Source organism: Amblyomma maculatum, chromosome 10 (genome assembly GCF_055883805.1).
Source record: "Amblyomma maculatum isolate TAMU_Amacu chromosome 10, ASM5588380v1, whole genome shotgun sequence".
Lineage (NCBI taxonomy): Eukaryota > Metazoa > Arthropoda > Arachnida > Ixodida > Ixodidae > Amblyomma > Amblyomma maculatum.
Window position 1 is genome coordinate 101,163,135 of NC_139353.1, and position 24,284 is coordinate 101,187,418.

Genomic DNA, 24,284 nt, shown 5'->3' on the forward strand with positions numbered 1-24,284 from the left:
GAAAAGAGACTGCAAAGAGGATGAAAACGCCCGGCGGTATAAAGCTTATCGATGGATGTGTTATGGGAAGACAAAGAGAAACTTTATAAAGACCGTGAAGAGCGGTTGCAAGTGTGTCTAGCTAGCTCTGGGTAAAAGAAAGATATGGTATCACGTAAAGGATTTCGTTAGATCCACGCTTTTGAGGATAGTATTGAATACGTTTATTAAAAATAGTTACATGGAGGTTGCTCTCGGGTCAGGCTTAGTGCCCTTTTCCTCACAAACACTAAGTGGAGTCCCTAATACGGGACCCTAGCGGCTTCCGCTGCCACCTTTGCTCGTTTCACCTTGGGCTTTCAGGTCGGAGCAGGCGAGTAGGGTCGCCTATCAGTCCTCCCGGGTGGGGTTTGGGTTAGGTGCAAATGCAGAATTGGAGGGGCACGCCCACACTACTTTGAAGAAGTCCGAGGACATTTCTCCACAGTGCTGGCACTCCCCGGAGAAGGCACTGTTAAATTGTTTAATTGAGGTCGTGCACATCATGGTGTTCGTAAGGAGGCGAAGAAATACGCGCTCCGCTCTCGTCAGCCCTTTACACGGGAAGGGGGGGGGAGGGGGGTAAAGATTGTATCTGGTTTGCTACAGCTGAGTAATTTCTCTGAAAGTGTAGGCTGTTGTGAATTGTTCTTCTGAGGAGGAGGGGGACGCGGTTGCGCTGTTAGAAAGCGCGCAGGCGGCGGCACCTGCTGCCTCGTTTCCTCCTAGCACCGAGTGGGCCGGAGCCCAGACTATAAAGCGGCGGGATGGACTTTCCACGTACGAACTGTTTTCCAGTAGTCGGTAGGCCAGGTGTGAGCTGTTTTTTAGTAACCGGTAGGCCAGGTACGGGACCCAGCCCTGTTGAAAGTTCCTACACGCCCCTCGCGAGTCGCTTATGATTGTTTTGGAATCAGAGTGTGTTGCTGCTAACGCGATGGCGACCTCCTCTGCCTGTGTTGCGTTTCGGGCTTTAAATGTGAGCCCGTTCCCCGTTTTGGACTCGTGGATCACTGCCGCCGTGTACCACCCACCTTGGTGCGGGCCGGACGCGCCCACATAGTACACTCCAGGTTTCCCTCCGTAGTGGTGAGCTAAGACCTCTGCCCTGGCCATGCGCCTACCCTCGTGGTCGTCCTTGGACATGTTAGTGGGCAGTGGTTTTACGTGACGGGCGTATCGCCCCTCCTGGGGCAGTATTACTCTTTCCTCGGTTACAGTTGTGTGTTGTATGTGCAGACGGGTTAATAGGTGACACCCCGATGGTGTTTGCGATAATCGCATGCCAAAAAAGCGGCAATGAGAAACTTTGGGGATTGGGGAGCCGCCCAAGGTGAGGGAGATCAGTGAGTTGTGAGCTTTTTGATAAACGAATGAGTGAAAAGTATAGAGAGGAGCAATTGGTATATTAAAAAGGGTGGATGAAAGAACGGCACCCTGCGGGGTACTGCGGGTGAGACGGTATGTGCAGAAGTGAAGTTCCATGCTCGGAAACGGGCCTTGCGATTAAAACGAAAAGCTCGGTTGTAGTTACACATGCGGCAGCCGCAGTTGGTGCTGGAAAGGCAGGTAAGAATATAATCATGGGAGACGTAATCAAACGCCTTGCGGACATCGACTGTGACCAGGGCATGCAGCTGAGAGCTACCACAGGCGAATAACATATGCTGAAGTATGAGCAAACGGTCCTGTGCAGATACGTGGGGGCGAAAACCAATAAGGGTATCAGGAAGCGAGTTCGAAGACTCCAAATTCCGACTAAGCCTTGTGTACGCCATCCTTTTTATCGTCTTGCCGACACAGGAGGTCAGGGAAATGGGCCGGATATTGGAAAGGGCTGGAGGCTTACCAGGTTTAGGAATGAAAGAAATAAGTGAGGAAGTCCAGGACGATGGCAGAGAGCCTTCTTCCCAGGAGGTGTTATAGAGGTTGAGAAGGTGCTCTTTTGCGTTATCGGGAAGGTTGCGAAGAGCGTAGTGATTCCAGCTTCACGGGGAGCCGACCGAGCGGCATTAGCAAGAAGTGCAGCTTCAAGCTCGCGCAGTGTAAAAGGGGCATCGAGGTCATTCCTTACAGAGCCTTTGTATTTAGGGTAACGGGGACAAAGGGGGTGAGGGGTAAAGATCCACTAGCGTTGCAAAAACCCATCGGGAGACTTTGTGGGTTAGGCTTTACCAAGAGTCGGGCCAGGGGTGGTACAAAGGAGGGTTCGAAAAAGGCCCCAGGTAGATTTTTATGAAGCGCCGTTTTAGGATTGTTGCATAGGGTATTACATCGAGAATTCTCAAGCGTAGCTCATTATGTTACGTATTGTCTCGCAACTTTGAAAGGGTGGTCTGCATTTGGATGTTGCAGGGCTGCAGTCTGGCTGTTCGGAGAGGCCTTTTGCGACGCCTTCATAGTCTGATGAGATGGAGGTCGGGGTGAGAAGTGGGACATGCAGCGGCCTCCGTGCGAGTAGAGGATGAAGCCGCTTGTAGAAATGCATTAGTCCGCTCACAAAACATTTTCGAAGGCCGAAGTGGGCTGTGGATTGTTTTCCACTGATTTACGGTGTGTGAAAATACGTGCACTACAATTAGCGAAATGTAGGCATCAACCACGGGTGTATTAGATTTTATGTTGTGCAGTAAATTTAGACAGTTTACAAAGCATGGCGGAAAAATTCCATTCTTATTGGTAAAATTTTGTTATGTACAATTCACCAAGAAAGCTTTCAGATTTATTTGTACCGTCTTTACGATGCTTGCAAACGACGGCAGCCAGATGGGTTTGATGAAGTATGGAGAATACAGACTCCTTTGAGGTCATTGCCTCGATGCGGTGTGAGCCTCCTAAACAGATTAAGAGAATAACAAAGCTCTAAGTGCCTGAATACGTTGGAAAAAATGTTGCGAAAGCGCTGCACAGCCTTCAGCGGAGAAAGGCGAAAGCCTGAGTGTTGCTGCTGCGCACGGTACATCATGCTCCCCTTGTCGACCACAACCAGAGATCCGTTGATCCAAGTTCAGCGCCGGTTTATAATTGGTTTACAGAAAAGCAAAATTCCAGTACTTCTTAAATTGATAGTTGTTGGCATTATCAGCGATCTGAGCGAAAAATCGCGGTCATGAATAAAATGTTTTTGTAGATGGCAGGAGACATTACCTCGCAGTGGTTATTAGGCCAGATGTAGAATGCCAGGACACCACATTATGTGGCAAGCGCTAAGAGCTTGTTCTTCTCTTATAGGGGAGAGACAGTGGCAATCGAAAATTATATAGAGAGCCCTTGGACGGTGTGTAAAATAATGTACTCCTATGCTACGCAGGAGCGACAGTGCACCTTGCTTATGCTTTATGCTTGTATGTTTCAGATGCTTTATATTTGTATGTTACAGATAAAACAGGACCAGATTGAGGATTATTTATGGATAACGTGAATTCCAATCTTATTGCAGGCTGATTCTAATGTCACCCTTCCACATGAAACATGAAACATGAAACTCTTTTAGGCACCCACCAACACTGACGCTGAAGGCTCGAGCTGGCTGCCGTGGTGAAGCTCGCGCTTCAATAAGCACGTCCGATTGCCTTTCACAAAGACCAGCACCTTTTTCATTCATATCATGGCAGCCCCCTCAGCCAGATATTCAGGATAGGGTTATCGCTTCCTGTCAGTTTCGGCCACCATAATTATATACACCAGCAATTGCTCTTTGTATTTGTTTCCTAATATACGGCACTCATCAGCTAGAGAAATTTGTTTTTATTCAGTTTATTCGAAAGTCTCATGGCGCTGAAAATTAGCTATTATATAATAATCTGGCTGAGAGGGATGACAATATGCCCGATTACAAAAGGTGATGCAAGAGAGAATCATCTGAATAAAACGGAAGAAACGACGTCAAATCGTTGTGATGTATTCCTGTTCTTCACGTCATGATGCAGTATCCGTGACACATAAGATTCACGCCAACGCAGGCATTGCATGGATAATCCAGGCACCTCCCCCTGTGGCAGTCCTGCAAAACACAGCATACGAAAAAAATTCATACATTGGTATTTTCGCGTGCGCAAGTTTCCAAAATAGTGGAACCCCGTATAAAAATTCCGAGAAAGCTCTTATTTTATTTAAATTGAAGCTTGTGAAGGCATGTCTACTTTCCGTAAAGGGGTAGAAATAGTAACAAAATGCCTACGTAGTCTTCATACATGATTGTAGAAGTGAGCAATAGCTTTTCTTCAGGTTGACGTCGCATCTAGCCCTTCTACAGCCAATGCGTCATCAAAAGTAAACAGTGACTGGTATGGTAAAAAATGCATTCAGATTTCTAAAGTAAAAGAAGAATCAGATGCAGAGAATAATGTGTCACTGAAATATTGCTTTCTTTATGATGTGGCTTTTGACACTTCTGCAGATGTTTCTTTTAATCATCCTGCTAGTAGGTAGTTTTTACAGGTCCAACTTACACAAAGCTTCTTTTGCTCCTTCGAGGATTCGCTAAGAATGTTTTGCTTCGTTAAATATACCTAGCTCCGCTTGGATGACTTTATTTACACTGGTATTACCATACTAATAATCGCTTCAGGGAGTGTGTGTTTGTAATAAGGCACCTTGCATAGGGCACTACGCTGCGTAAAATGAACAAAACTTCCGGCGATGAGTCGTAGCAGTCGTAGCTTGCTTTCAACATACGACCGAGCATCGGAAAGAGCGTTGTACTGTTGCTTATTCGCCTTTCTTTGCTAAAAATTTAAGAACCGAATGCCTGTTCTACAGCTTTCCCTGGGCGAAATGCCACCATCCTGTCGGCTTATGGTGATGTGACGATTGCGAGGTCGCAGTAAGGTTTCAGGTGCTTACTGTGTACTAGTTCACAGTTGCGGTGATGGTGGTGGGTGGGTGGCGTAGGTGCTTCGATGAGATATTTTACCAGGGATGTTGGCTAGAGAATACATTAGGCGCTCTTGTACTTACTGAGAAGTTTTGAGGAAAGGTCGCGACTGGATAAGGCGCAAATAGCCAGAGCAAAGAGTCTGTGCGGAAAGCAGGAAGAAGGGACGATTGATCTCGAATGCTTTTCTGCTACTGGCCGGAAGAGCTGAAGGACAGGGGAAGCTGGCGGCCTTCTTCAGCAGACGTTGCCGCTTGGGAAACAGTCGTGCACTCGGAAGAACATGCTCGGCATAAAAAAGCCTCTACCGCGTGGTGGTCCAAAGCCATCCACTATGGTACCTCTTTATCTATGTTGTAACTCTCACATTCCCGATGACGTGATAGCGTAGGCTTGTAGCCAACGTATAAAGTACCGCTTTAACGGCACAGTATGAACGTGAAGGGTTATCGTGAATGCTAGGGTCTTGGTAAGCTCATTCTGGTAACCTCCTCCCATATGAAATGTGAAACCCGAGTTGGCAGCTCCTGCTAAACGCAGGGTCAGGGTGCCCTACGCCCAGTTAGTGCTCGGCAATGTCAGCTGCCAGCTACGAAAATATTACGGACGTACAGACATGATTCGCGAGCATGAGCGAATTATGGCTATTACCTTAAAATAGTTTCCATGATAGAAGAGGACTCACGGTCGCACACAAGGAAGTATGGCGAGAATATGTTGGTTGCTTGATGGCAGAGTTATAAGCATATGTGACGAGTGGGTGTCCGCGGTCCCAGTTAAAGAGAACGGAAGCAATATACATTGCCAGCATGTCACCCAGGTTGATGCTGATTTTTGAAACGCGGGATCATGTCATTCGTCTGCGGATGATAGGCGGACGTTGTGCTGTGAATGGTTTTTTGTTCTCTTTGAAGAGCTTCTATAGCTTCAGAGAGGAATTCGGGACCCCTGTGACTGAGAAACTCTTTGGGAACTTCGTGGCGAAATATGCTACGGTGAAGGATAGAGAAGACAATATTGTGAGCGGCAGCAGCTAGCCAAGGCGACGTTTCGGCGTAACGTTTGAGATGGTCGATTTCAGCGATAAGCCAGCAATTGCCTGTTAATGTTCTCGCAGAGGGCAGCACAGGTCTAATCAAACACGCTCAAAGGGCTGGAGTGGGCAGGCTGCAGAGGAGCGGCGGGCTGGCGACGGTTTTTATTTCGAAAGCAATACTACGCCAGGTCTAACCACTCGTCGCAGTATGCCGTGTCAGTGTTCATGTCCATGGTTCCCGTGCATGAGCTGACAACTTGTGTCCCTCGTTTCACATGGAGCGGTTATGACAGGATTAGCCTGTCAGGACCTTGGCATTCACGTTACCCTTATAGGCCCCTAAGGCACTTTCATGCGGGCTTGGTTAAAGCGGCGCTTTATATGTGGGCTAGGAAAGAAGGAAAAAAAGAAGAGAAAATATGCTCGGTCCGCCATAGCTAATGCCTTCACTCCATGCTCGGTTCAGCAGCGTTGCACCCTTCTAATATTTTACGGCGCTGACAATTGGTGCAGGACACTCTTTCTTGGTGGCGGAATAGTTTGCTTCAGTCTTTGTCAGTGACAATGTAATTGTCAAAGCCACACTTTCCCTAAGCGAGTATTGCACCCAGGTCGACGCCGCTGGTATCAGTGTGGATTTTCATGAAAGAAGGGTCGAAATGACGCAGGTTTGGTGAAGTCGTCAGAAGAAGAAAAATTGTCACGAAGGCTCCATCACAGTGTGGAGACCAGGCTAAAAGGTCGCAGGTGGACAGATGGTTAGTAAGAGGGTCGATTACTGCGGCGAAATTTCGAATGGGGTGGCCGAAATAGGAGCAGAGGCCGACAAAGCTGCAGAGTTCTTTCACAGTAGTGGGCTTGGTAAATTTTGCCACAATGCGCAGTTTTGCGAACCTGGAGGAACGCCATCCTTGGAGAAGACATATCCAAGAATGGTGAGCTAGCAAGCTCCAAAACGGTACTTTAAATTTAGTTGGAGGCTAGCGTTGGCCAGGTATCCCAGAACACCCTCAAGGCGCTGCAGGTGAGAGGAAGAATTCGGAAAAAGCTGCAAACGTCGTCCAGATAATGAAGGCAAGTGGGCCATTTGAGCCCTCAAAGTAGGTTGTCTAAGATGCGCTAAAAAGTGGCTGGGCATTGCATAGGCCGAATGGCAAAACAATAAACTCATTGAGACTATTGAGTGTGATGAAAACGTTTTTTTTTTAGCCGCTCCAACTCTTTCATCGGCACCTCCCGCTAACCGGAACTCAGGTCTAATGAAGAAAAGAACTCATTTACCTGCAGGCTGTTCAGGGTACCGCCGATACGAGAGAGGGTACACGTCCTTGCGTGTGATCTTGTACAGTCGGCGGTAGTATATACATAATCAAATGGAGCCATATTTTTGCTTTACTAGGACAACTACACTCGCCAGAAGGCTTTGCGACGGCCGGACCACATTGTTTTGGAGCATGTCGGTCACCTTTGCGTCAATAATGCGGCGCTCAGCGGGTGAGACACGATACGGACGCTGGCGCAAAAGGGCATGGGTGCCGGTTGCAATGCGGTGGGTGATAGTACTTGTGCGTCCAAACGAAGTTTGCTAGGAGTCGAACGATGCCGCGAGACTGTTGGATGGCGACAAGTTGGGATCGTTGTAAGGGGTCAGGCCGGCGTCGATGGATAGGAGAAAAACCTCGAGGGAAGATGATGTGGTTACAGGAAGTGGCGATATGGCGCTGATATGAAGGTCGGCGGTGTTATCGACGAAGGGATAGGTGGCGGGGAAATCGAGCAAGGCAGCACTACTAAGCGACTGGCCAAGGAGTAAAGTGGCATGCAAGGAGCACCGGTTGCAAACATAGATTGCACTTAAGCTACGAAACATCGTCAGCATAGCATGGGGAAGCAAAACGAATTTCTGGTCAGCGCATCGTAGCGAGGGTATATAAATTACAGTAGCGTCGGAAGGAGCAGCACAGGAAAGAGGGAGAAGCACTGAGGAAAATTGCGGAATGTCGGTGTCCTTTGCAACGTGCACGGTAGCTGCAGCAGCACTGAATATGTCGAAGGGAGTGTCCCTGAAGCTTCATAACTCAAGCTGATCACGGGCGCTGTCTATTACGGTGTGGTGTTTGGAGAGGAAGTCCCAATCAGAAATAACATCGTGTAATGAGCGGGCGTGGACGCTGAACTCTATTGTGTATCGGGTGTCTTCAATGAGAAGGCGGGCAGCTAATGTTCGAATGTTCTGAGCTCTGGCGATGTAAAGAGAAATGGCAGCAAACGGCGTCATCATTTTTTGAGCCTGCAGCAGAGGGCGTAACTAAAACTGAAACGGATGCGCCAGTGTCAACAAGTTCTTCGATAGGAACTCCTTGAATGAACACGGTAATAATGTTTTCGGGCACATTAACAGGTCGAGTTTGTCCCTGACGTCGCAGGTGCTGTCTCCGGAATTTCGGCTGCTTGTTTTTAGCGTGTTGGTTGGAGGCGGAGCACCGGTGAAGGGGAGGACGGCCACGAAACGGCGAGCGGTAATTGCAACTGGAAGAGGACTGTGGAGGAGACTAGGGAAACATGGGACAAGAGAACGGCGGAAAATTGCGCGTCGGCTGACGCGTACAGCCATACCAAAGCGGGCCACGGTTGCGGCACAAACGAGCCACTGGGTCGAGAACTTCACAGTTGTAGCAAATAGGTCAGTTGTCTTGCGTGCGCAAGGCGTTGAGAGGATGCGACTGTGTGTCGACAGCGGAGAACCGGACGATTACCGGGGGTTCCACTCCGCTGAGGTCTCTAAGGTTCGTATAGGAGGGGAGGCAGGCATAGACAGGCGCGACAGGTGAGGATACGGCTTCACCTAAATTACAGCGTACAATAGAGGAGCCGCGACCAGTGGCTGCTGAGATGGTGGTGGCAGAACATCAACGACCTGCTCTTGTATGACACGCTGGAGGGTGGAACTGAGCAGCGAACATTTAAATTTAATGTTGCGCGTGATATTCCGCGTCATCAGGCATGCTTGATACATAGACTTCGTTTAAACGTGGCTTTCACGCGCAAGTACTTACATTTAATTGGACAGATGGAATCACCTGAATGTTCAACTTGTGGCATCCCAGACACTGTGGACCATGTATTATTGGGGTGCCCAGCGTATGCGAACGAAAGAAATGTGCTAGTTGCTTCCTTGAAGCGTTTGGACAAGAGGCCTCTGTCGGAGGAACTGCTGCTGGGCGCTTAGCAGGACAAGGGGAAGGGTGTCCAGGCAGTGCGTGCTCTTTGCCGTTATTTGAGCGCCAGCGTGTTGGATTCGCGCTTGTAAAGCAAGCTGCTGTGTCTGTATATATATTTCATATGCCTTCTCCCACATCGCCACCCATCATGACCTTCTTTATTCTCTCCTTCCCCTTCCCCAGTGCAGAGTAGCAGGCCAGATTTGAATTCTTCGGGCCAACCTCTCTGCCTTTTCCTTTCAATACATCCATCTATCTATCTGAGCAGCGGCGCAGGCCTTCGCGGGATAGTAGACAAGGAAGGCTGGGTTGCGGCTTCCTCACGAACAAAGTGCTGAATGTGCTGAACCATTGAATGGTTTGCCAGAGCACCGTCCCCAGAGACAACAAGATGGAAAGGGTGGCCGCCTGAAAACCAGCAAGTCGTCTGGAAAGGCGTTGTTTGCGTAGTTATCGAAGCTTTGGCAGAAGCTGATGACAGATGGCAGTGTGTGTAAGCTTTTCGAGACTAGCATCTGGAACGCATCTTCGTCAATGTCTTTCAGAATTTTTCGATCTTATCGGCCACGCTCATGGTAGGTTTATGCGCTTGCAGAGGCAGACGGCACTATCTATGTCGCTCGCGAAGTTTTAGCCGGTTTGTTGTGCCCGACTTAGAAAACACTACGCCAGCACTAATAACATTTATATTAAAGGGAAGGACAATATACATAGCGCCAATATGACCACGCGATATCACTAAAAAGATAACCATTCAGCAACCCTGCCCAGTAGCATCGGGAACACAAATGCATAGAGGAAATCGGCCAGATGTAGGTGAATGCAGAAGGTATGGACAAACTGCAGATGCGCCATATCTAGGACACACTAGCGGTAGACCATAGTGTAAAAATCTTTGTCAACTCCGTCGCAGAGGTGCAGCGATAAGGGCAGTCGACTGCTGATACCATGTATGTAAGGTTGTCTACCGACATCGGAGCCGGCGCCCTCTTTTATGAGAGGCGAAAGGAGGACGCTTTGGTACTGTGCTATGTAACTGCACGTGAAAGAGCCTCACCTTGCCGAAGTTTATGGAGTCCGCTACTACAGCGTCTATCGTAGCGACATGGGGATGTTAAACACTACAAACCAACCAATCAGCAATGCCTACTTTCTATCAATCTGACAAGCAAGGAATTTGAACGTTTTCGCGGAGCTCCGACACAGAAGTCGTTTGTTATCATATCTGAAGAAAAACGCGAAAAATAACTCTAAGAAAAACAAACGAAAACATTTTGCGCTATATATTTTGTTCTTCCCGACAATACAGATGTTTACATCGTGAATGTAGTGCTCAAATTAATTATTGTCTAGTCTTTCTGTGAAGCAGCACTGGTTGTGTACAAAAGAAGCTAATATACAACCAATCTATTAATGTCATCTATTATTAACTATACTTCAAGTAGCTATTGAAACTGTCAGATATTGTACATGTTCATTTTTCATGCTCAGCGGAAATACAAAATATTATTAGGGCTCCTGTTTCAGTTTTTTTTCTTTAGTATTACAAGTTTTCTTAGCAAGACAGCCTGTGCTAATAAAAATCTCAATATACTGCGAAAGAAACTGCACTATCTTGTGGTATCTATCTGGAACACCTACCCTGCTTCTATCAAGTTACGGCACCTCACACATTACCATATTTCCTTCGCATTAAAGCGCGCATCTTGGCACATACAGATTTATCAGAAACATCAAAATGTTGGGTGGTATATGCAAATCCTAATAAATGGGCGGAGCTGTTTTCAGTGTAATATTTAGTTCACCGCTACAGCTTTCCCTCCTTATTTTTCCCGCCTTTTCTCGCCGCTTTGTTTCTAATATTCGTATATAATTCATTTTGTATATGTTTTTTTTAAATACCGTTGTGCTTGACGTGAACAGTGCACAAAACGTTTAACGATTCAATTTCCATGATGTCGCTCATTCGGCTCTTTTTGTCTCTAACATTTTCCATCTTCGCTGCCATATTATTGTGAAATTTTGTATACCCTTACCAACAGAAGCTGTGACGTCATAATAATCTACGGTATCTCTTTTTATAATAGCGTCATCATGCATAAGATTTATATATAATAAAACCAAAACGATCGAATTAGGCGAAGGCGACACGCCACCGAAATTATTTATAAATACCAGGTATGTTACTTACATATCCGACGCAACGTGGGTCACCTTTTTTCCTTGAGGGTCTTTTTTTGGGATTGCAGCCATTCACACTAAAAAAAAGAAAATATTCAACTACAATGTTTGAGCATTGCGGCTGTTGGGTACAAATATTAGTTTCGGGAGCTTTTTGGGAAATACTTGCATTTTTTCACATTTTGCTAGAATTTCATAGCGTACGAGAGTCACATATCGTTCCAGATTTTGAACGTGCACGGGAAAACAGAATGGAGCATAAAGGGAAATGAAAAGCCCCGGTGCCTTCAGTTTTTAAATGCGCATTAAACATTAGTTGTGAGCAAGAACTAACAAACCCAGCTGCAAGGTTTGCTAGGATAGAAAGGGAGAGAAATAACATTTATTGGCATCCGTCAAAAGGTTGACGAGGATCCGAGGCACAGACTTGTCCCAGCCTTGTCCTCCCCCTCAGCCGTCGACCTGGATCTCTTGGATCTGAGCAGCGGGCAGGGCGAGACAGACGACTTCATGTTGCCCTTTTTCGTCCTGTTTGAGAAGTAGTGCCTTCCAGGACTCATCTGTTCTGTCAGGTTCTCCAAATCTAGGACGCATCCATATCATGTGGATCTTGTCCGCTATGCCATCGCAACGTTTGCACCTGGGGCTAAAATTTCCGGGTGCCACTTGCTGTAAAGCTGGGGGTTCGGGAATACACCAGTTTGTAGCTTACGCCACATAACCCCCTCGCGTTTGGTCAGTTGCTTACACGCTTTTGGAAATATTGATGTGGCTAAATTGTAATGATCCGGGATATATTGGCAGGTATTAAGGCCATCATCGAACTGTAGGGGCTCCACGTCGCGCAAGGGGTACGGGCAGGCGCGTAACCAGGGGGGGGGGGCTTATGGGGCTCCGGCCCCCCCCCCCCTCCAAATGTTTTCGTGCTGTCATGCACTGCCGACCAAAACAACCACCGGCGCTCGAAAGCATTCTAGGTTTTGTCTACAATATCTTTTTCCGGTTCGTTCGAAAATACATTTCGGCACGAACCTTACGAACTTGGGGGCTACATTTCGTAGCAACGCCCATGCAGACGGAGTCACGTAAAGCCAGGAACCATTTCCGGGCACTAAGTTTCAAGGGCGTTTAGATAGCGAGCGGGCTCGTCGCGTCAACTCGCGCCGGCCGCGGAGGTGGGGGTGGAAGACGAAACAAGACAGGTTTCCATTCCCGCTCAGTGTTTCAAAGTCGGTATTTCCCTCGCCTTCGACTCCCCGCTTCCTCAAAATCCCTGTGTCTCTCTTTTGGGGCTTTCATTTTTCTCGTGCCTTCTGCGAATCCTCACCGTGCTGTAGCAGCTCTTAGTGATACTCCCTCGTACTTTTCACGCTTCTTCCTACGTGCCGATTGGCCCAGGAGCGTTCTGGTTTTTTTATTGCACCACGTTTTTTTTTCTTACACCGCTCTACGCCTCCCTACGAATCTTGCGGACGCCGGTGAGCGACAGCGACCAAAAAGCATCGAAGCGGCGCCGATGGCGGTGGAGTGACCGTTTGTCTCCTGATGAGGCGCCCAAGCCCCCTACCCGCCACCCCCTTTTTCGGGATGGAGACGGAGACGAGCTGCTCTTTCAGACCTTAATCCCATTTAAAACAGAAACTGACCTTGCGGGCGCCGGTGAGCGACCGTGACCAAAGGCACCGAAGCGGCGCCGACGGCGGCGGAGTGATCCTTTGTCTCCTACTGCGGCGTCCAGGCCCCCCCCCCCTCTACGCCACTGGGTACGGGGTTGCTCATAAGGCGTCACTGGGATCCCGGAATGTAGCTAATCATTGGGCCAGGACGTGCGCTTTCTCGTTCCCCCTCAATGCTCGGTGCACCGGTGTCCAAATGAGCGCGACCTGCTCTGCCGTTGGTGGATGACTCGCCAACACTCATGCTGCTTTGGCCAAAATGCAGCCCGTGTCAATGTTTCTAATCGGTGATTTGGAGTCTGTAACTATAATTTTGACTTGTTGGGTTACAGCTAGCGTAATCTTTGGTTTGGTCCTGCAGAATATTGACCCGGGATGTAAGTCCTTATTAACGAACGGCGGTCATAAACAACATTCATCGCTTCCTTTTGAGCACACTCACTTATGAGATGCTTTTTGATAGACTATGCACTAATCAGTCAATCATCAGATCAGAAAATCCGGTGGGTATGACGGTACACGGCTTGGCGTATTGCGCTTTTGCCAGCGATATGTAACTATTGTATACGTCGCATATCCTCTAATAATTACACGAGTTCCGATTGTTCTACTTCTGGGTTGGCGAGATGAGTCTCTTCAGCGGAGTGGTGTATCATCTATTTTCTAGTGAACAGCATACTGGTCATAGTACCAGATTTCTACAGTCGGTTAACTCATATGTAATGCTTCGCTGAGCATGTTTCACTGGACCTTTGTCGTGGAGTCGAATGTAAAATTCTTATATCATCTGTGTTGACAACAGAAATTGCGGATAATTTAAAATACTGTGTAAATCAGGTGTAACACTAATTTCAAAGAGCAGAGCGAGGCACACGGCTACCTACGAGATGTATATATATATATTTAGGGTACCATGGAGCTTAGCACCCTCGTAATATTCTTCAAATTTCTTAACATACCTTACAAACCAGGAAACTGGCGCAGCTGACGTGATTCAGACAAATACTACGCAGCATCTCGCTAAATGAGCTCTTGGAAAGCCAAGATATTTAACAATGACATGTGTAGCGTTCTTTAGTGCCACCATCTCAAATATTTGTCACCAAAACCAGCCCTCATTAAAACGCGTTTTTCCATGTAAAGCTCGTGTCTGAACGAGCATTGAACAAGGGTAGGGGAGGAGGGGGGCGGGGTAGCCTCAGTTCGGAAATCGAGCCAACGTTTCGACATGTGTGCTTGTCCTCGTCTAAGCGAAGGCAAGCCCCAGACGTTCGAGAAGTGGGCTTGCCTCAGTTAGGGCGAACGCGAAGACTGAAGAAAGTCTCCTTGTCGAAACGATGGCTCGATTTGCGAGCTGAAGCTGCCCATCTACTTTTGTTCAGGACTCTTTTATACTGGGCAGCCATCTTCTCTCATTCTACCCTAAAGCCAGTATCTATATTACGCAGTTCATGTTTATTATTATAGGTTCTCACTTAACCAAACCGAAGGCTGGAGAGAGTATAGTATAAAAGTTAGTAAGAATGATTATAACATGAGGGCTTGGCTGAAGTGTATTTTTATAACGGCGTTCTGGCTGTACCTGTCAAGCTCGTCTATGAAAGAAGACGTTTTTAACACCTTCATTCTCAGTATGAAGGTTTCATAGAAAATGAAATTAAGCATATAAATACGCTGCAATCGTCACAACTTTGTCACCTGAGTTGATTAGTAGCGGTGCATGGGGGCTGTTACGACCGTGCATCATCCGCACTTGCGCACTCTATTGTTCGCCTGTAGGCATGGATAAGTGCTGTGGATATGTGCTGTTGGTACAAGGGCGCTAAGTGAGCTGTTTCCATGAATCCTTTTGTGTAAGCCTGTTTTGCCTTGTGGAAACCCTGCAAATGCCAAATTGACCCTGTCAAGAGAACGTCTAGAAAAATACAAAGGAATGTCGCCCTGTGGGAAATAGCCGGAGGTACTTTTGTTCAATTGTTCATCCTTCCCGTCGAGAAGCCCCATCGTCCAGTGAGGAATGCCTACTGTCCAAAGGAGACGACAGAGTGACATGTCCGCTGACTTGCAGGACAAGAAAGGAGCATGACGCATACGGCCATTAAATGATTTCCCGGGAATGCAGGAAAGATTTGCAATTGTCGGAAAGGGACAATGCTGGGATCAGTATGTGGCGCGCACGTGCTCTTGGGTTCTAAGAAGGAAATCCACTTGCCGGAACCAGCCTATCGTTTCTTTGCTGAAGAATAAAAATGTACCTCCTCTCCTCGCCATTCCCAAGCTTTTCCCGCCAACAAGTGATCACGCCCAACGAATCAATGCCGGACCAGTCAGTGCCTCAGACCATCAGTGCAGTGATGTGTTCGATTGGATGGCGATATCTGAGGGGCGTGCCCTGGAACTGGTTGGTCAGCATCTTCAGAGGGGGGGCTGGACATAGGGGGTTTTAAGGACATTGCAGAGCACGAAAAGACGCTCTGAGCCCTGGGTAAATGGCTCATCCAGTCGCTTCTCGCTATGAACTCTTAATGCTTGCCATTTTGCTGATGTACCCTTTTTTTTCTTGTAAATAATCTTGTAAATAATTTTTCTCAAAGTGCCATTAAACCTGCTTGTACATATTTCACCAACTTCGAAGATTCAATCCTTCTTCAACCCGGAGTCTCTGCACGCTACCAAGTGAATGCCGGTTCGACATAGCCCCAGCGTCACGACAACTGGTTACCAGCGTTGGGATCTGAATCTACAAGCCACAACATCTAGTGATTGGAGGTGGATCTGAAGCTACAAGCCACAACATCTTGTGATCGGAGGTGGCATCTCAAGCAACAAGCAGGAGCACCAATCGGCCGACAAGAAAGCAGCTCGGAACATCGATCGCATGTGTGGGTGAGTGCTTGGCTTTTCTTCTGATGTGGGCCAGGTTCTAGAACAGAGTTAGATTTTAGAACTGGTAAAGAGTGTTGAAACGCCTTTAGGTTTGGTAGTTTGCACAGTTGTTTTGGAAGTAGCCGACACTCGGAGCTATCATGGACCTACAAAAGCTGCAGAAACCGGAATTGTTGCTATTGTGTAAGGAATTGGGAATTGATACAAGTGTTTTGGCACGAAAACCCTTGATGTTAAAGGCAATCAATGATTTGGGAGCCGATGATGAGGAGCTCAGTGAAGCATGGAACCTCATCGGACAAAAAAAGGAGGAGCAGCTCAGACAGCAGAAAGAGCGGGAAAAAGAGGAAAAGAGGCGTGAGCATGAAATTGAGAGAGAAGCAAAAAGGCTGGAGCAAGAACTTGAGCTCCGGAAATTATAATTAGAGTTGAGCAAGAGGTCGGGAAATTGTCCCCGGCTAGCGGTACCTCTTCTCAACAAGGAGGCAGATTTCAAGATGTCAAAGTACATGCAGCCATATGTGATATCAGGGAATATCGGTCTGTATCTAGCTAACTTTGAGCGAACCTGCGAAAAACTGTCCTTCCAGCGAGACACTTGGTCTCAGAGATTATTGACGGTTCTGCCCTGCGAGGCAGCGGAGGTTGTCGCGCGGCTAAGCAAGGAGGACGTGGACAACTACGAGAAGGTCAAAGCTTGCCTTCTGAGAAAGTATAGGCTTAGCGCCGAGGCATTCAGACAACGTTTTCGGAACGCTAAGTCCAGGGACGAGAGTTACCCTGAATTCCTATACAATTTAAGAGTTAATGTGGGCGAGTGGCTAAAGAGCACTTATTCCTACAGTGATAGGGACGCTGTAATCGAGCGAATTCTTTTGGAGCAGTTTTATAACTGCCTCCCAGAAAAAGAAAGAAATTGGTTACAGGACCGAGGAGACATTAGGTCGGCAACTGAAGCTGCCGAACTCATGGAGGAGTATGCTTCGCGCCGACAATTCAGCAACCCAGCAGTGGATAGGCCCCGCAATCCCAAACTGAGTGGGAATAACCGTCAGGAAAGGCACTTTGTTAGAGTTGGAAGCGAAGAAAGGAAGGTTTCTTCAGGCAAACTCACTAGAAAGGACGGCAGTGAGAAAAGTGGGGAAGTGACCAACGCGCAGAACACAAAGAATAAGCTTGAGGCTAGGAAGCCGCTCACATGCTTTAGGTGTAATGAGCAGGGTCACATTGCCGTCAACTGCCGGAAAGAAAAGATTGCTTTCTCCTATGTCAGTGACTGCGATGAAAATATGCAGCTTTTGGAACCTTACATGCATGACCTAGTAGTCAACGGGAAGCCTTGCAAGGCACTGCGCGATTCGGCCGCAACGATGGATGTTGTCCATCCGGCGTATGTGTCGCCTTCCGACTATACAGATCAGTGTGCATGGATCCGCCAGGTAGTGGAGGAACAGAGTGTGTGCTTGCCAATCGCGAACGTGGTCATCGAGGGCCCTTTCGGCAAGTTAACAACCGAGGCTGCCGTTTCAGGAAAGCTTCCTAAGTGCTATCCGTATTTGTTCTCCAACAAATCGGACATGCTACTGCGAAAGAGGGGCATCCTTTTCGGAGACAGAGTTGTGCAAGCCTTAACACGTTCAAAGGCGCGAGAACTAGCTACACTGCTCATTCCAGAAAAATCCACAGCGGAGGAAACGGCAGTTAAAACAGTGATCGATGTGGAAGATAGCGGGTCAGAAAACTTTGAGAGCGAGACATCTCAGATAAGTCAACTTGAAAGTGAGCTTGATGAGACGCGGAATGAGGACGTTCTTAAGAGTAACCTCTTGCCGCAAGTGTCTAGTAATCTCACGAGACTTTTAAGTGGAACCCGAGAGGACTTAGCTATGGAGCAAGCCAATGATCCCAATATACAGGAGATAAGGGAGCGCCACCGCGCCACTAAGGCAGCAAAGAATATTTCTTTCGAGATGAGAAAGGGAGTGCTGTATCGCTTATTCAAGGATAAGCGCGGAGTAGAGCGGGACCAATTAGGCGTTCCCCAAAAGTACCGCGAAGACTTACTGCGACTTTCCCATGGCAAATCGTGGTCATGTCGCCTTGGAATAAGGAAAACAAAGCAGAGGGAAACCATGGTAAATCTAACGTTAAGCCTTCCCGAGGAGATGGGGGATAACTTGATTTGCCTCAGCGGAAAAGGAAGCAACGCTCAGGAGCTTCTCAAAAAGACGGAGCAGAGAGGAGAACTAAAGAAATCCCAGCTGTCCGATCTGGGCGAGATAATAACAGAGTTTGAGGCCTGCTTCGTGGACAAGCCAGGCAGAACTGATTTGACTGAGCACGATATTGAGTTGACTTCAGACGTGCCAGTACGATCAAGGTGCTACCGATTTTCTCCAAGGCAAAGAGAAATTCTGGATAGGGAAGTAACTCGCATGCTGGAATTGGGAGTAATAAAACCCTCGGAAAGCGATTATGCTTCGCCTATGATCTTAGTAGAAGCTCCAGGTAAAGACCCTAGGCCTGTGGTAGACTACCGAAATCTAAATTCTCTCACCAGGGATCAAGTGTATCCTATTCCGAATATTGAGGAGCGAGTAGAAAAGGTCAGTAGAGCGGCATATGTGACTACGCTGGACCTTACTCGAGGATACTGGACAGTACCGCTCACTGAACGCGCCAGCAGATACGCGGCTTTCGACACTCCGACGGGCAGCTACCAGCCAACAATGATGAGTTTCGGGCTCAAAAATGCTCCATTTTGTTTTTCCCGACTCATGGATAGGGTTTTAAAGGGGTGTGAAACATTCGCGGTGCCTTATTTAGATGACATTGCGTTTTTTTCCGACTCATGGGCGGACCATATGGTACATCTAAGAGCTGTATTGAGCCTTTTGCATCAAACTGGGCTAACCGTAAAGGCCGAGAAATGTTGCCTGGCAAGGGCGACCGTGGACTACTTGGGTCAAAATGTAGGTCAAGGTTTCAGGAAACCCAGCGAGATTAAGATTTCTGCGGTAGCAGACTACCCGCGGCCGAGCACGAAGACGGAAATTCGAGCATTCCTGGGTCTGACTGGGTACTACAATCACTACATCCCTAACTATTCAGCCTTGGTCAGCCCTCTGACCGACGCTCTCCGCAAGACAGAACCGACAAATGTAGTCTGGGACGAACAAAAGGAAACCTCCTTCGTAAACCTGGAGGCTGTGCTGATTAGCCGTCCGGTATTGCGAGCTCCAGACTATGACCGAGAATTCACGGTCCAGTGTGATGCAAGTGATCGAGGGCTAGGTGCTGGTCTCTGCCAGAGATGACGACGGTAATGAGCACCCTGTGCTCTACCTGAGCAGAAAACTGAGTTCTAGAGAGAGGGCTTATTGCGCGTCAGAGAAAGAGTGCGCTTGCATTGTATGGGCCATTCAAAAATTGCAGTGCTATCTTGGAGGGGCCAAATTCACCGTAGAGACGGACCATTGTCCCCTGGCCTGGCTGCAAACTGCGACATCGAAGAACAGTCGCCTTCTTAGGTGGAGCTTGATTTTACAGCAGTACAATTTTGAAATAAGACACAAAAAGGGGAAGTTAAATGGGAATGCGGACGCGCTTAGCCGCTGTTTCTAAGCGGTGCGAGGTGTTCCTCACCATGTATCCAAATTGATAATCAGGTTTTTTTTTCTCGTGCGCTTGTATATGTGTGACTATGTAAAGCAGCACGTTTGGTTTTCGAGGCATACGTGGGTCCTGAGCGTCTTGAGTGTGGGCTTTTCTCGAACAACGATGGCAGTTTTCTTTTAACCTGGTCTCTTCAGACGGGAGCCGAGTGATGGCTTGGACATGTGGTTGAGTTTCAGACAGCTCAAGCAATTTGGCCTACGACAATCAAGACAACGCGACAAGCAACAGCGAGCTTCAAGCGTTCATGTGCAGGCCATTAAGTCGTCTCTGCATGCAGCAGCTGCGACTGCTGCCCTCCGTGACTCTTCTGGCGGGGGAGGAGGCTGTTACGACCGTGCATCATCCGCACTTGCGCACTCTATTGTTCGCATGTGGGCATGGATAAGTGCTGTGGATATGTGCTGTTGGTACAAGGGCGCTAAGTGAGCTGTTTCCATGAATCTATTTGTGTAAGCCTGTTTTGCCTTGTGGAAACCCTGCAAATGCCAAATTGACCCTGTCAAGAGAACGTCTAGAAAAATACAAAGGAATGTCGCCCTGTGGGAAATAGCCGGAGGTACTTTCGTTCAATTGTTCATCCTTCCCGTCGAGAAGCCCTATCGTCCAGTGAGGAATGCCTACTGTCCAAAGGAGACGACAGAGTGACATGTCCGCTGACTTGCAGGACAAGAAAGGAGCATGACGCATACGGCCATTAAATGATTTCCCGGGAAAGCAGGAAAGATTTGCAATTGTCGGAAAGGGACAATGCTGGGATCAGTATGTGGCGCGCACGTGCTCTTGGGTTCTGAGAAGGAAATCCACTTGCCGGAACCAGCCTATCGTTTCTTTGCTGAAGAATAGAAATGTACCTCCTCTCCTCGCCGTTCCCAAGCTTTTCCCGCCAACAAGTGATCACGCCCAACGAATCAATGCCGGACCAGTCAGTGCCTCAGACCATCAGTGCAGTGATGTGTTCGATTGGATGCCGATATCTGAGGGGCGTGCCCTGGAACTTGTTGGTCAGCATCTTCAGAGGGGGGGTTTTAAGGACATTGCAGAGCACGAAAAGACGCTCTGAGCCCTGGGTAAACGGCTCATCCAGTCGCTTCTCGCTATGAACTCTTAACGCTTGCCATTTTGCTGATGTACCCTTCTTTTTCTTGTAAATAATCTTGTAAATAAGTTTTCTCAAAGTGCCATTAAACCTGCTTGTACATATTTCACCAACTTCGAAGATTCAATCCTTCTTCAACCCGGAGTCTCTGCACGCTACCAAGTGAAGGCCGGGTCGACATAGCCCCAGCGTCACGACAGGGCACAATTAAGAAGAAGATAGCAAGCAGCGACGAAATGGACAAATATTCACGCCAGCGCCTTGTTTCGGCAGGTGCGCGAAGCGCAGAGCGAAAATGTGTCGACAGATCCAGCGGGACCATCGGTATGAAGTTATTTTTCCAGAATGTTAATCACAGTGTCAGGAGACGCTTTTTTAAAATTGCACTCAAGGCGGTGTACGGAATCAGATTTATGAATGAATTTTATGTTCTCTATTGGTGCATAGCGCTAAAAAGACAAGGACACAGCGAGACACACAGGACGGGCGCTATGCACCAATCGCTGTGTCCTTGTCTTTTTAGCGCTATGCACCAATCGAACCATCACCAACTCGCCCACGCTTCCACTCTTGCAAATTTTATGTTCTCGTTATTTGTTAAACATTTCATGTTAGTTTTGAAAGGTTATTTTAGTTGTTTCATATGTTTGACCGAGAGAAAAAGAAAAAAATGTGCGCGCTCGTAGCCTCTCACTTGCGGAAGATATATAAGCCGGCCAAAATGTAGAAGGAGCCCACCTCATCATCACTGAAATTATCGTAGTCGAAAGGACGTGAAAGGACGTGAGATTTGACGTGAATTTCGACCAGATTCGGGCCAAGTCAAATTGTGAAAGTATAGCGGGCCATATGTTTGGGTTAGCTCACCTAACATTTGAAGTCACTACTTTGGTGATCGAAGTAATACTATGTTGGAAACCAATTTCTCACAAATTCGTGAGATTTGTTGCGATAACTTTTCAAGGGCAGCCACCTCCTTTTGTGACGCACCTTTGAACTGGTCATACACAAATTAGGTTGAACACATATTGTGGTTGATTTTGCGAAGGGAAATAATAGGTGTTCAGGAATCAAAATGTAAGACTCGCCAACTCAGTTAAGACAGGCAGGCAATTCGGGCAAATGAAATGTCGAGTGTGCAGATAGTCTTGAATCCGTTAATGCTCACTCATTGAACTATTCCATGTTCATCTGGTGAAAAATTAATGCGAATGCTCCCGCGTTCTCTCATGCTCAGCACATACGTGAATACGAGTAGTCTGGTATACAGGGCTATTTTGTTGCTGTTATAAAAGCAAAAACCATGATAAATACAGGTGTTCGGATTGTGCGGCTGGCTGAACTGTCATGCTCTTATAATTTTTCAATGCCTTCTCCCACATCGTCACTCATCATGATCCTCTTTCTTCTCTCCTTCCCAGTGCAGAGTACCAGGCCAGATTCTAATCATTCGGGCCAGCCTCTCTGCCGTTCCTTTCAATAAATCCATCTGTCGACCTTACAAAGATTGCGGCTATCGTTTGCGATGTGATGCCATAGGAGATAGCAGTTATATAAATACACTACCTAGCCAACAATATTTTAGTCCTTTGGTGTGCAGGGGGCCCAAAAATTCAATCTTATGATATTGAATATTATCAAGGTGAAAGGTGGGCCTTGGTTCGGCATAGATTCTTCATTGAGAACGTGGTCCCTATTATTAAACTTCAAGAATACGTAATTAAATTTGGCCGCATTGGGTTTGCAAAATATCATATTCCATAATAGCGTTCATTTCCACCAATGCGCTTGCAAATGTAGGTGCAGGATCTGTATGCGCGAATATGAAATAATAACGTTCTTTTCGCCATATTATTAAGCGTAATGACGCAATAATGTATAAATAAGCAATATGAAATATCCAACTCTGCAACCTATAACTGCTCTTTTTTGAAATTAGGTGGTTTCAACCATCCTTTGGAATTCTTGAATTTAAAAACGGCGCCCACCTTTGATATTGAGGGCCTACAATTCCTCGATATAATTCCCTAAAATACAATCCCGTCTGAGGCGATCGCTTTTATGGGCGCGAAAAACAAGGCGTCCTTCTATTGTTCAATGGCAGTAGACGTTAAAGAAGCCCAGTGGGCTTCCACTCTGAACACGTGCACTACGATTTCTCTAATAGTATCAATTGTTTTAGAATGTTGAGCACAATAAACCTAGCCAAACTTAAACATGCCAGATTACAGGGGTAGCAACACTACCTTCAGTGACGGCTTTGTTACAGCAATTTACACAGCTTAATAATCCCTAGCAATATATGCATCATCCAGTCACCCCTCTGTTCAAGGATAGTAAAGCTAGTTGGGTGCCTTAAAACAACGTACCTTGTGAAGAGATTGTGAACGCACAGCAGGAATATAAGGGCGTAGACGAGGTAACGGTGCATTTACAAATTTTTCGATGGCCGTCGTTGTTTCGGAGCTGGAAATACAGGAAACGAGTGACATAACTGTGGTAACTTGGAGGTAACTGACACAAAATAGAATAAATGAAAAACGTAGGTGGCACTTAGCTCCTTAGTGTTACTGCACGAAGCTGCATAGGCACTGGCTGTCGCCTTCGACTGCACTGTCAGATGCTTGCAATTGTTCCCCTAAATTTTCACTTTATTGCTCTTTTGAATACTAATTTATGCATCTATTTTCACCCTGAAACGAAATTATCATGGAATCGGAAGCCACCAAATTATCTTTTTGTATAGGTATAATTTCATCATGAAAGTGTTTATATTTTCTCCTTGGCTATATCCCGTGCTCCCAGGAAGCAGATCACTAAATTTTATTATATATGCTTTTATGATAGGAAAACGGATTTGCTGCTGTCAGGAAACAGCAGCGAAATGTTAACAAGTCAGTGGGTTAGCTAATATGCAGCATATTCTCTTTTAGTGACTTGTACAGATCTATATGTAGAGAGATGTTTGTAGCTGGCCGTTATTTTGAGCTTTATTGGTGTCTCTAATTTCAGATATGCGATCACATCCGGCTCTGCGGCTGAGGGTTGATAACATATATCTATCCGGGATATCTATCAGCGGTGGCGTAGCAGTAGAACATCCGCCTCGCATGCGAGAGGACCGGGCTTCAAATCCCGGTTCCGCGCAATTCTCCACCGGAAGAAAAAAAAAAAGTCCGCGTGTCGATGGAATTGCATATACAGGTTTGGGGTGCGACCTGATGCCGGTGAACACCTCCGGCAACGCACTCCCTAACCAGAACAGGAGTTGGCCACCCTGGTGCAGTAATTGGCCACAACCTCCTATGATAAGCTCCATAAGCCTTGCTGAGCAACTCGGGGGATGAACTGCAAATAATGATTGGTGACCTAGACAGAAAAAGCAGAAAGGTAGGCTTGAAAATCACTATGCAGAAGACTAAGCTAATGTTCAACAGCCTCGGGAAGGAACAGCAGTTTACATTAGGTAGCGAAATACTGGGAGTAGTAGGCGAATATGTCTACTTAGGACCAGTAGTAACCGCCGATCCGGACCATGAAAAGGAAATAACAAGAAGAATAAGATTGGGATGGTGCGCATTTGGCAAGCACTCGCAGATTATGACTAGCAGCTTAC

At 47.1% G+C, this 24,284-nt stretch overlaps 1 long non-coding RNA gene across 1 annotated transcript; it reads right to left on the reverse strand.

Annotated features, from left to right (window-relative positions):
- Nucleotides 1–3,611: 3,611 nt before the first annotated feature.
- LOC146177147 (uncharacterized) lies at nt 3,612–23,135 on the reverse strand. Its single transcript, XR_014701263.1, has 3 exons — nt 23,038–23,135; nt 11,343–11,409; nt 3,612–4,021 (listed from the first exon to the last, which is right to left on the reverse strand). It is a non-coding gene; the product is annotated as an uncharacterized LOC146177147 (long non-coding RNA).
- Between the last annotated feature and the right edge of the window lie 1,149 nt (nt 23,136–24,284).